This window comes from Lathyrus oleraceus, chromosome 7, assembly GCF_024323335.1.
Source record: "Lathyrus oleraceus cultivar Zhongwan6 chromosome 7, CAAS_Psat_ZW6_1.0, whole genome shotgun sequence".
Lineage (NCBI taxonomy): Eukaryota > Viridiplantae > Streptophyta > Magnoliopsida > Fabales > Fabaceae > Lathyrus > Lathyrus oleraceus.
In genome coordinates this window covers 497,941,150-497,954,858 of record NC_066585.1, presented here as the reverse complement: position 1 = coordinate 497,954,858, position 13,709 = coordinate 497,941,150, and positions in this window count along the sequence as shown.

Here is a 13,709-nt window from a genome sequence, read left to right as displayed (position 1 = left end):
CACATAGGTGAAGTTCATGTTGTATCCTTTTTCATGAGATACTTTTCCTCGGTTATGAACTTCATTAAGAGGTTTTGAAAACCTCACATCTATTTAAAATAGTCAACATTATTTCCCAATGTCTGACTTACATCTAAATCAACGACTTGTTGTTACCCATTGAATCTTGAAGTTAATATTCTGTTAACATAAGATTGGGTTGTCGCTGTCGTTGGAACTCTTATTCAAGGAGTTTCAACCCCATGCCTCTTGAGGTTGTTTTTACTAAGTCTCTGGCTAGTGTCTTATTAAATGGATTGGCCAAATTATAGTTTGTTCGTATATAGGTGAGTGAGATAATTCCATCCTTAATCATTTTCCTCACAAAAGAATGTCTAAGTCCTATGTACCTAGACTTTCCATTTACACTTCGTTGAATGCTCTTGCTAAAGTGGCTTGGCTATCGCAATGTATCATCACCTTTGAACATTGTCTTTAGCCAATGAAACTTCTAACAGAAGAACCCTCAACCATTCTGCTTCTTGACCAGCGGAAGCGAGAGCCACAAACTCTGATTCCATGGTCGAAAGAGTAATGCATGTTTGTTTCTTGATCTTCCAAGAAATTACTTCTCCATTTAGTGTAAATGTCCATCCAGTTGTAGATTTATGATCTTCAATGTTAGATATCCAACTCGCATCAGTATATCCTTCTAGTACGGCAGGGAACCTACCATAATGAAGGCCAAGGTTTTTGGCTTTCAGTAGATAGCCAAAAATCCTCGTGATTACCTTACAGTGCTCATTACTTGGATTACTAGTAAATCTACTCATTTTACTAACTGCAAATGATATATCGGGCCTGGTACATTGCATCAAGTACATAAGACACCCTATTGCACTTGCATATTCCAATTGAGCTACTGTTCTTCCATTTTTCTTTTGAAGTTTGACGCCTGTCGCATCCGCGAAAAACAACCGGCGGGAAAAAGCAAACAAACAGAGCCGCCACCGTGCGTTATTTATCCCAAAGGAGGGAAAGGAAACGCTCGAAGTAAACCTGGAAAGGAAATGGTCTTACGACCGGAGATTACAAGGTACGGGAGTCGGTTACGCAAGGGGAAGGTATTAGCACCCCTCACGTCCGTCGTACCCGACGGGATCCACGCTCAAAAAGGATAGAATAAGGTTGCTGAATAACTGCTCAAAAAGAATGCACACACACTGGAATAAACAGGCGGAGGATGATGGAGGAAGAAGACTCGGCAGGATATCGCATCCTGGGCCTACGTAGTTTGTCAGAAACAAACATCAGAGTCGACGTAGTTCGGGGAAAACGGGAAATGGGCTCGCTAGGATATCGCATCCTATGCCTACGTATCTCATCTGGAATGAGAATCAGAGCTACCGTAGTTCGGCTAACGCACGCCGAAACAAAACACACGCACAGACGCTGAGACGTCAAAGCAAACACGCAAATGGAAACAGACTGCCAATGGCTGGTCTTACGTCCGACTCCAAACAACAAACACCAACAAAGAAACCGAATGCCAATCGCTGGACTTACATCAGACTCAAAGCACACAAACTCAAACACACAAGGAAACCGAATGCCAATCGTTGGGTTTACATCAGACTCCCTACAAACAAGAGGGTACCAAACAGACAAGCTAATAGGGAGTCTGGAACTCGAGCCTAAGAACTGTCAAGAAAACACACACAAAAAGAAAAAGGGTGCCCGGAGAGATCTCGCACGATCTCCTGCCTACGTACCTCATCTGGTATGAGGATCAGGGCAACGTAGTTCCCCTTAACAGGGGAGAAACTTCTATCCTGACCAGAGACTGGGAAATGACAAACTACAAGGGAGACTGACTCGAGCCTAATAGTTGTCATGCAATCCACAATAGTCATAAGTTAAGGTATCTGATCATAACCTAACTCGCACAGGCAGCAAGTTGAAACAACAAGTAAACAGCAAATAAGCAATCACAAGAGAGCAAGCACACACACTATATGCAAACCAGTGGCTCATACAAGGCTGGGCTTTAGTCAAGGGGTCAAATCAACCTCGACAAACAAGCCAACTGGAAATGGGTGTTTAGAGCTCTTAACCCTAACATTGAGAGTTAGGGTGAATCAGATGAAATGGGAAGTGAGGGTAAGACCTCACAGCTCTTATCCCTGGCCTGGGAGAGCTTGAACAATGAAAGTGTGGGAGTCCAGAATGTGGGACTCTATTCCACAATGACTGACACAACAAGATTTTGGGTTTTTATCCAAAGTGCATCAACACAGGGTGTGAGCAGGATGAATGACTCAACTGAATAGCAGGGGATGGATTACACATCCCTTCTATCTGCCAATGCCTCTTCACTTAGGAGGTCTTTGAATGTACAAGGCACAAAGATAAACAACCACAAACATTGCCTCTTAAGGAGGGCTTTAGACAGGTGCCTGCCAAAGTAACATGACAGGTCTTCCAGACTACATGAAGATCAGGAATTATACCTAAGTGGTATGCCAACCACAAGCAAAGCAAAGCAAAGTTCAAATGAACTTAAAGCAACTTAGGTACCTGTGTAAACAACTAAACAAATCAGCACAGAATTCAGACAAACAGACAACAGTCAATATCAAACAGGCAATCCCAATGTACAACAAATAAACCCTAAGGCAAACTCAAGCGAGTTATCATCAACCTACAAAACAGTAAATGTTAGCAATCAATAGCAAATATCAACATTTAAATGATGAAGCATCATCAACCATGGAGATTAAGTGCTTGATCCTGAAATTCAAAGCTCACATGTAAGTACATACCACTAGGTCAAAGCCTAGGGTCAAAGGTGAAGAAAAAATTCAAAACAGGAGCTGAAATTCAACACAATGCAACTTCAAACACATATTAACATGTCCTAAAAAGGACCAAAACAAAATCATTAAGCAAAGGCATTTCATGTGCAAGATAAGTCAAAGACAATTTCAAAGCTCACATTTGGACATTGAGAATGAAAATTCCAAATCAAAACAGAAATGATTCAAATAATTCTGGAAATATTCATGAGCATTCAACACATCCAACATGATCACCACACAAAAAATCAGAAGCATCAAAGATCAATTGGCATGGAAATGAAATTGCACAAGTTGATCATCAAATTGTGTGACACAAATTGTCACACCATACAAACATGTGTGTAAAGCAGAAATGGCAAATGAGAAAAATACCAAACCAAGCCTAAAACATCCATAAACATGTTAGGAATCATCATGCAAAATTTCATGGCAATTGGATTAAAATCAAGCATTTCACAATAAGATGAATGGAGCAAGGTCACAAATGCACATATGATCACATATTCTAACACAATCCAAAATCCAGCCATGCACAACTTCAGAATTTTGCCCTATAAAATTATAGACATCCTAAGGAACAAGTAGCAAAAAACCAGGCATTTTTTGGATCATTTTTCAATTTATTGTGAATATTTGAAGTTGGAAGAAGAAATAAAAATCAAAGGAAGCACATAGCATGTAATTTGGAGGGAAAAGCATAATTGATGAAGCAATTTGAAAAAAGTGCTCTCGGCCAGAATCGAAGCCGGTCCAGATTTGAATGAGCGCGCCACAACACAAAACGACGTCGTTCCAAGTAAAACCCTAGCGCATCACTTAGCGACGGAAAAACGGACGCTAGCATGAAGATCTTCATCTTCCTCACGAAGATGAAGATGAACAGTACATGAATGTTCAAACATTTTTCCAGATTTTCCCAGAATTTTCCAGATTTCAAAATTTTTTACATCATTGGATTCGTCTTGACCTAAGGAACTCAAATCCACCATTAATTCATGCCAATTCCTTATGTATAAATCAAATCGAGCAAAAACATTTTGATGTATCAAACTTTAATCAACCATAACTTCATGAATAATGCATCATTTTTTATGTTCTTTATATCAGAATGATCAGGGAGTAAAGATCTACAACACTAGGCACATAAAAACAAGAATTAAAAGATGCGAAAATTTGACCTCTTGAAGAACAGTTTCTGAATTCTGCAGATCCAAGGCCAAGCAAGCATGCAAATCCACTCCTAACCACTTGTGATGAAGCTTTATGAAGAATTTGAGGCTTGGAAACGTGTAGATCTTGCTTAAATCTCAAATGCCATGGTTATGTTCTTGAGCTCCACATGCACAATTCTGGTCCAATCTTGAAGATCCAATGCTTGATCTATGCTAAATCCACACCAAGGAACAAGAATATGGAAGAAAATTGGTATGTTATGTGATGAAAATTTGAATTATGATTAGGAGAAAATTTTGGAGGGAGAGAAAAATTTGAGATCTAGATCTAGAATTCTCTCAAATTCTGTTATGATTATGAATATATATGAAGTCTTAATCCACTCTTAATCAAAATTAAGCAAGGTTTAGTTAAATTTAATCAAGATAAGGTGTTATGACCAAAACTTGAAAATTGGTGGTGCATGGCTAATGCATGCGTGAACAGTGCCATATGGGAGCTCATTTTCACTCAAAATCTTCCCATGCACATGTTAGCAATGGCATTTGGTCCATACAATGCACCAATTTCAAATTGGCCATTTTCCCTCCAAAATTGACTTGAAATAGCAAATTATCATATGATGGAAATTCATGCAATGTGATGAATGTTTTGGAAACTTCATGTCATGAGAAAAAAATGCAAGAAGAGCCACTCAAATTGGAGTTGTGAATCAAAAGTTATGGCCATTTGAAGTTCCATGTACACTTGGCAATGATTTGACCATATCTCTTCAACCCTTCATCAGATGCTCATGATCTTGGACTTTTTGGAAATGGGAGAGAGAGATCTTCAAATTTCATGTTGGGAAAAAATTCATTTGAAGCTTCTTTGATGATGCAAGATCAAGGTGAATTTGAACCAAAAACTTTCCATTTTTGGAAACTTTCAATTATATGTCACTTTCCATTTTTGGAAAGTTTTGATCTGACCTCAAATTCTTCAAGATATGCATTTGACATGATTAATAAGCCTCTTTTGAACATGAATGAGATGTTGAAACTCATTTCTCCACCTCCTAGCCCTCAGTTGACTTTCTGTTGACTTTCATGGTTGATAGATGACTTGAACATGCACAGATGATTTTGAGCCTCAACCACTTGATGAAATGGCTCCAAAATGAAACCCTAGCTTATACAAGCTCAATAACATCATATGATCTCCATCCAAGAAATAAACCCCATCTCCTTGAGAATCCCTGACTGGTAGAATGCAACTAATTAGGGTTGACCAGAGGTCAAAACCCTAATCCCAAAGAATCTGAGCATAAACAATGAGCCTTTGAGGATGACATAACCATGATGATGATGATGTAACATTGCCAATAAGATAATGCTCAAACTCCTTGAGGGACCAAGAAACCCTAATTGAAGCACAAACCTCAGATGATTAGTGATCAATTTATGAGACCCTCAGGCATGAATCTCTTAACCTCTCTATCTTCTGAGAAAGACTTTGGAGGATGACTTGTTTATTCTCACATGATATGCAATATGCAATGACTAATGTCTTACAAAATGAAATTCAATATGCTAAGCTAGTCCCAAGAGAGGAGGGCAAATTTTGAGGTGTTACAACGACATGATCAAATGAAGTGGTTACTTCCTTAAATTTTAGGTGTTTAAACTTATCAAACATTTTTTCAATATAGTGTGTTTGACTAAGTTCATAACCCCCACTGTTTCGCTTAACTTTAATCCCTAGAATTGTGTCAACAAGTCCAAGATCTTTCATTTTGAAAGTGGAAGTTAGAAACCTCTTTGTCTCTAGAATTCCATTCAAATCGTTGCTAATTATTAGCATGTCATCAGCATAGAGGCAAAGAAATATCACAATGGTTTTGCACACTTTTGTGTATAAACACTTGTCACAAGAGTTACGAATAAATCCATTTAAAAGTATCATGGAATCAAATTTTTGATACCATTGTTTTGGTGCTTGTTTTAAGCCATATAAGGATTTGACAAGCTTACACACCTTTAATTCATTTCCAGGAAGCACGTAACCTTCTGGTTGTTCCATGTAGATTTCCTCATCAAGATCTCCATTTAGGAATGTTGTTTTAACATCCATCTGATGAACTATAAGGTCATTTAAAGACGCTAAGGAAAACAATAATATAATTGTGGTTGTCCTTGATACTGGTGCATATGTGTCAAAGTAATCTATATCTTCCTTTTGTCTAAATCCTTTTGCCACTAATATGGCCTTATAAGTGTTTAAGGTACCATCAATATGATATTTCCTTTTAAACATCCACTTGCATCCAATGGGCCTTGATCCCTTTGGTAAGTCAACAAGTTCCTAAGTGTGGTTTGAAACAATTGAATCAATTTCATCTTGGATAGCGTCCTTCTAAAAGGAGGATTCCCTTGAAGTTATTGCTTCCTTGTAAGTTTTAGGATCATCTCCTATTTGAAGAATGGCCGAAATACTTTGTACGAAATTCTTGCAATTTCCTTCAACTAGATAAAAGGAAATAAATTGAGGATCAATTTCGTCTGGTCCTAGATTCTTTGTTTTCCAGACTCTTTTGCTCATCCTAGGCTCGGGTTGTGACTCAATGATTCGAGAGGTGCCTTCAGGTTGTATTTCTACAATCTGAGAGGAATCTTTTCCACAAGATTCTTTAGTTGCAGCCGACTCTGATTCTTTATCCTTGGTGATAAGATTTTCAAATAATTCTACATTCCGGGATTCTATAATTACATTAGTCTCTAAATTTAAGAGTCTATATGCTTTACTATTTTGTGGGTATTCTATAAAACCACATCTTATCTCTCGAGGACCCAACTTGGTTCTTTTAGGATCCATGTTTTTGTAGTAAGCCACACACCCCCACACTTTAAAGTAATCAACATTTGGTGCTCTTCCTTTCCATGCCTCATATGGAGAAATGCTGGTTTTCTTTAAAGTAATTCTATTAATTATATGGCAAACGGATAATAAGGCCTCACCCCACAAATTGAGGGGTAATTCAGAATGCATCAACATGACATTCATCATCTCTTGATATGTTCAATTATTTCTTTCGGCCATATCATTTTGTTACGGTGTGGGAGGTGCCAAACATTCATGTATTATGTCGTGTTTTTCACAAAATGCATCGAATTCAGTAGAAAAGTATTCACCGCCCCTATCACTCCTAAGGACTTTAATACTTCTACTTAATTGATTTTCCACTTCTGCTTTATAAATCTTAAAGGCATTAAAAGCATCATTTTTATGCTTTAAGAGATATACATGTGTGTATCTAGACGAATCATCGATGAATGTAATAAAATATCTATTCCCCCCATGGGTTAACATGCCATTGAATTCACACAAATCTGAGTGTACAAGATCAAGTAGATTTGTATTTCTTTCAACACTTTTGAAAGGTTTCTTAATCATCTTTGATTTGACACATAATTCACATTTTTTAAAATCATTTATATTACATGAAATCAATCCATATTTAATTAGTATTTTCATTGAACTAATACCGGAATGTGCTAGTCTATTATGCCATAGAGAAACAGATTCAAGCATGTAAGCGGAAGTAGAAATTTCATTAATAATATTGTAGGTAGTACATAGTTTGATCATTCCTTCAGCGGAATATCCTTTTCCAACAAATACACTATTACGGGTCAATATAAGTTTTCCCAATTCATAAATAGATTTAATGTCCGGTTTTCCCAATAAGTCCCCACAAACAAGATTCCTATTCATGTACGGGACATGAAGCACATTGACGAGAGTGACTTTCTTTCCTGAGGTGAAGTTGAGTTCAACCGATTCGGTTCCAACAACTTTAGATCGTACTTCATTTCCCATATGCACTTCTTATCCATCATTTGTCTCAGAATAAGTTTTGAAAGCAGCCTTGTCATAAGATACGTACACCGTAGTGCATGTATCATACCACCAACCTTGAACTTTGCCTTTGATTGCCATAATTTCGTTCACTGTAGTAATTATGTCATCATTTGCATGAACTGCATTGATCTTGTTTTTTGACTTGTTGTGCCTGCAATCTCTAGCATAGTGTCTAGGTTTTCCACAAACAAAACATCCGCTTTTCGAACCCTTATAACCGCCAGCATTCTTGAATTTATTATGTTCCTTCTTTGGTCCAAGATGACTCTTTATGCCATCATGTTTCTTCTTTCCTTTGGTGGTCACAACATTGGCTTTAGAAAGACCCGTAGATTCTAATTTCTCCCTCTCCTTCGATTCCTCCTCGATTCGAAGATGTTTCTAGATTTTCTCCAAAGAGAAGTCCTCAAAATTGTGCAACAATTTCTTTCTGTAGCCTTTCCACGAAGGTGGCAATTTTTGCAATGATTACACCGACTTGAAAGGTCTCAGGGATGTCTATTTTCACCGCTTTTATTTTATTCACGAGGACTTGCAACTCATGCACTTGGGGAAGAATGGGCTTGCAGTCTATAAATTTAAAATCAAAATATTTAGAAATTAAAAAATTCTTCGTACCTTCCTCTTCGGCCTTGAACTTGAATTCGAGGGCTTTCCAGATTTTTGTTGCAGACGGATTATCCGTATAGAGGTCGTAGAGACGATCAAACAGTGTATTCAGAATATGTCTACGACATAACAGTTCGTCCTCCTTATGTTTCTTGCGCTCTTTCTTGACTTCTTCAGGTTCATTTTCCGGTGGTTCAGGAATTGGTACTAAGTCAGGATCTAAGACATAGTGAACCTTCAGGGCTGTCAATAGGAATGTCATCTTGTCTTACCATCTGGTGTAGTTCATTCCATTAAAGCTATCAAACTTGACAAGATCCTGATTCATAACCTTGATGCTTGAAACTGCAGCGTCGGAAGCCATTGTGTAAATACTTTTAAGACTGTTAGAAATTTTGAGAAGATTAAATGGATCCAGGTTGAATCGTGAACAAAGTCACTTTCCTTAAAAGTATTTCAAGCACTCTCTTTGATGTCTTAGAGTCGGAAAACAAGAATACCTAGGATAATTCAGCCTTTTGATTGAGTCTGCACAAGACAGATGAAGAACTCGAATGCAAGGAAGCGTGTATGGAATATTTAAGAGGGTGTGCAGATTTTGAGTGAGTCATTTTCAAATTCAAAAACTTGTATTTATAGGTCATGCATGTGTTGTATCATAAGTTTGCATCTCTTGATGAAACAACACAGTTTCACCATATGTTGCAATGGTTCACCATGATCATACAATGCACCACTTCATGAAGTGTTGTATATTTTGAATTAGAAATTCAAACATAAGCGACGACCAAAATCCTGGAGAAATACTTAGGAAGCCGACTGCCGTAGCGCTGCCTCATTAACATCGCAAATAGCCCGATTGCTTCGATGCGTCGTGCATAACTGCTCAAGTACCGCCTATAAGCCGCCACTAGCACCTCTACGCCCACGCCCTCGGACACGGTCCCGGAGCCGGTGTCGTCGGTGGCTACACCAACGAGGGGTTGTTCGGATATGACATGTGACATAATGCTTGGGATCACCACATATGTCCATGTGACACCTTATCCTCTTTGCCTCCTTTGGTGAGTTTAATGTTTCAATATCTTTATAAATGTTTTTAATGTTATCTCCACTTTTTATGTGGGACTATTTGCAATGCATTTATTGTCATTAACTCAAAAAAACAATTTTGTCATATTGGAACATACCCATGGCAATTATTGTTTATAATTTCCTACATATCGTTGTAACAACCACACAAAAAATAAAATAAAATATATATATATATATATATATATATATATATATATATATATATATATATATATATATATATATATATATATATATATATATATATATATATATATATATATATATATATATATATATATATATATATATATATATATATATATATATATATATATATATATATATATATATATATATATATATAACGAAAACTATCAAGAAACATCAAAATCTTCTGAATGTCTTCACACGATTTTACCTATTCCTTTTTCTTGCCTTGAGTTACCTTAAAATTAGACAATATAATTGGGGTGAGATGATAATCTCAGTGGGTTCTCCTATCTTATAGATCCACTCAACTCTAAAGGGTTACTATACGATACTCTAACTCAAATCATCCAACTTTATCCTATGCGTACACCTTCCCACTACAGAAAGAAAAATCGAGTGTCTACAACATTTCGCTTTGTATGGAAATAATTAAGCTCGGGTCTAAATAACCCAATAAACCATTACTCGAGAATGCAAACAACAAAGTATCTTTCCCCGACCGATCCTACAGCTTCGCCCTAACAGTTAGCTATATTATGTTATAAGTCATCTATAGGACTCTGACCCACTCATGGGGTTCACTAGTCTATGGGACTCTAACCCACTGCAAGGTTCACTCCTCCATCAGATTGTAACCCACTAAGAGGTTCACTCCTCTATGTGACTCAAACCCACTATAAGGTTCACTCCCCTATGGAACTCAAACCCACTGTGAGGTTCACTCCTCCATGTGACTCTAATCTACTGTGAAGTTCACTCCTCAATGGAAATATAACCCACTATGAGGATGTTCATCTCAATGATTCTTCTTTTTTGGTCATTACTTTACATAAGAATCAAACTCAGGACAAGCACGGAAATGCATAAATTCTGAATATGTGATTACTTCATCAATCACTACATGATTATACTCATCAATCACCGTGTGATTATTCTTATTAATCTCTACGTGATTATTGCCATCAATTACATTATCATAATATCTTTCCATACAAAGTAAACTAAACTCACAACTAGACTATCATTCACCATCCATGTCATTTGGGCACTCTTGTAGATGCAACAATTCATCTCCAGTGACTACTCGTTCATGGGCACACTCCTAGGTACCTTTCACAATCTATATTCACAACTTAAGTTATCCATTATAACCTAAGGTTACTCATGTTCATTCATCAAACCAACTATGATTTCTCTATCAGAGTCGAATCAATTAATATTTTGGTACGATCATCACCCAATTAGGGTTTTTTCACAATGATTTGACCAATTACGGTTTAATAAGGATTAAACATATATGCATGATATGAAATCTACCATACTATTACACAACTATACACTAAGTAATCCAAGGATTAATTCACATGATAATTTAGTCATTGTTAATCAGGAATAAAACATTCAAGCATGTTGTAACACCATCTATCATACAATTAGGGTTCATGAAATTCCAAGATATCTATTAGAACTAAGGCATACAAGCATTATTTTACTTCACCATATGGTATAACATTCAATTAGCTTTATGGTGAATATAGGGTGTCAATCGATTTACACTAAGGATAAATCGATTTACTCCCTCTCTGCCATGAGAAATGTGAAACTTTAGGCAGGTAAATCAATTTCCCTGGGAGTTAAATCGATTTCCCTCCTCCCTGCCAATCAAAAACATGAAAATTATGTAGGAAAATCAATTTCCCTGAGAGGTAAATCTATTTCCCTCTTAATTTTTTCCAGAAAACTCATTTCTAACTTTAAATTACCAACTTATGACATATCTCAATTCATTCCATCATCATGTAATACAGCAAAACACTTCATCCTATCATTCTTGCGAAACTTTAATGAATGTACAAACACAACTTCTAACCACAATAACACAATATCATATCACAAACATAACATCATGCAATAATAAAAACAGAACACCAATACAACATTAACATAAAATCACCCTATGCACAAACAATGTCAAACATCATGAATTCATAACAATAGGTATGCAAAATAATAAGAAGTTCATGTCTCAACCATCAACTTCACAACAAAGCAATAAATCTCTAAAACCCTAAAACCCAAATTCATGCAATTTTCCCCCAAAGCTATAACTAACTAAAAACCCAAACCCACCTCTTGAGAAGAAGATGATGATTACTTGATATGATATGAGATGATATTTTTCTTTTTGAATCTTTCTCCGAGCACTTCTTCCTCCTCAGTGAGTTTCTTGTTTCTCTTCCTTCTCTCTTCTTTCTCTTACTAACTTTAGCATAAAATGAGAAAAATGAAGGAAAAAGGAAAATGAGACAACAAGTAGTAAAGTCGTATATCCTTTAGTGAAATCAAATTGGGTGGGTAGTTACCATTCTACCCTTGCCATCCCTCCATTCTAATTAGTAATAACTTCAAGAGTATTTACCACTCTAATCTTCTCTTAGCATAATAATTACCTAATTTATCCCGCTTAATAAGGAAATTAGTGTTTAAAAGAATATAAGATATTACAATCCTCTAATGGTTGTGTCTGATAGTGATTCGTGTATGGGTAGAAACAAATGACATCCAATAAAGTTGTGTGTTCTCTATATAAAAGAATGTAACAAGACAAAGGAGACTCTTAATTGTAGACATTGATAATTTCTAACATAGAAATAATAGGAAAATGTTGCAGTATCTAGACCTAAAAATAAGTTAAACGAAAAAAAATTATAAGTTATAGAAAAATAATAGGTTACACAAATATTACTTGAAAGAGATACTTGTTTCAGGCCAACAATTTAGTCTTGAACTTACTGGCTTTGCTCAACTCTGCTTACAAGTAAACCAGGCATGAAACTCCTCAACTATACTCACGAATAGTTTGTATATCTATGAATTACTACATGTATACAAAATCACATTTCTTTCTTATCCATGGAAATTTTTGTACCAACTGGATACAAAAAATAAATCTTGAAGACATAAAGCCTATGATACTCTATGAGTGAATCATCATGGTAATGTGAAATAATATCATTTAACTATTATGCATGTAATTTTCGCTTATGAATCATCTTAGTTTGAGCCTCCTAAAGACTAGATCTTATGTGTTCAATTATCATTCCAAATGACTCAAACCTATGGATCATAGAAGGATGTAATAGTTAGCCATTGATAGGTAGATAAATTAGACAAGAAATATCTTTGTAGGGCTATTATGCTTCTGGTGCATGATTTCTAAAATTCTTCTCATCCATAAAGTTTGAGTAGCACAAGTGGTTACTGCTATATATTCTGCTTCAATGGTAGAAATCGTAACAATGGGTTGTTTCTTCGAATACCATTAAATTGCACTAGTACCTAAATGAAATGTGTACCATGGAGTTCTTTTTCTTGTTTCTATTTCTCCATCCCAATAATTCTCCAGCCCAATCATTATATGTGTATTGAACAAGCTCCACATAATTCTTACTAGCATGAAAAATTACATCACTCAGTGTACCTTTGGTATAAAGAATACTCCTCTTAGCTCCTTGCAAATGGATGACACATGGTTCTTTCATGAATCTCCTAAGAAAACCAAATTTATATACTATATCTAATCTTGTCTCAATTAAATATCTTAGAATTCTTATAGGAATTTTATATTGGGTTTAGTCTACCATATTGCCATCATTTTATCTTGTCAACTTTAACCTATCTTCAACAAGCGTGTAAATTGGCTTTGGTTGCTCCATCTTGAACTTCTTCGAAATATCACATGCATACTTCTTTTGCGAAATATAAATTTCATCATTTTTTTGGAATACCTAAATTCCAATGAAATAGGATATTAGACCTAAATCCATCAATTTAAAATAACTTATCATAACCTCCCTAAATTTTGAAGCCATCCTTGAACTATTACAAGTAAATATCATATCA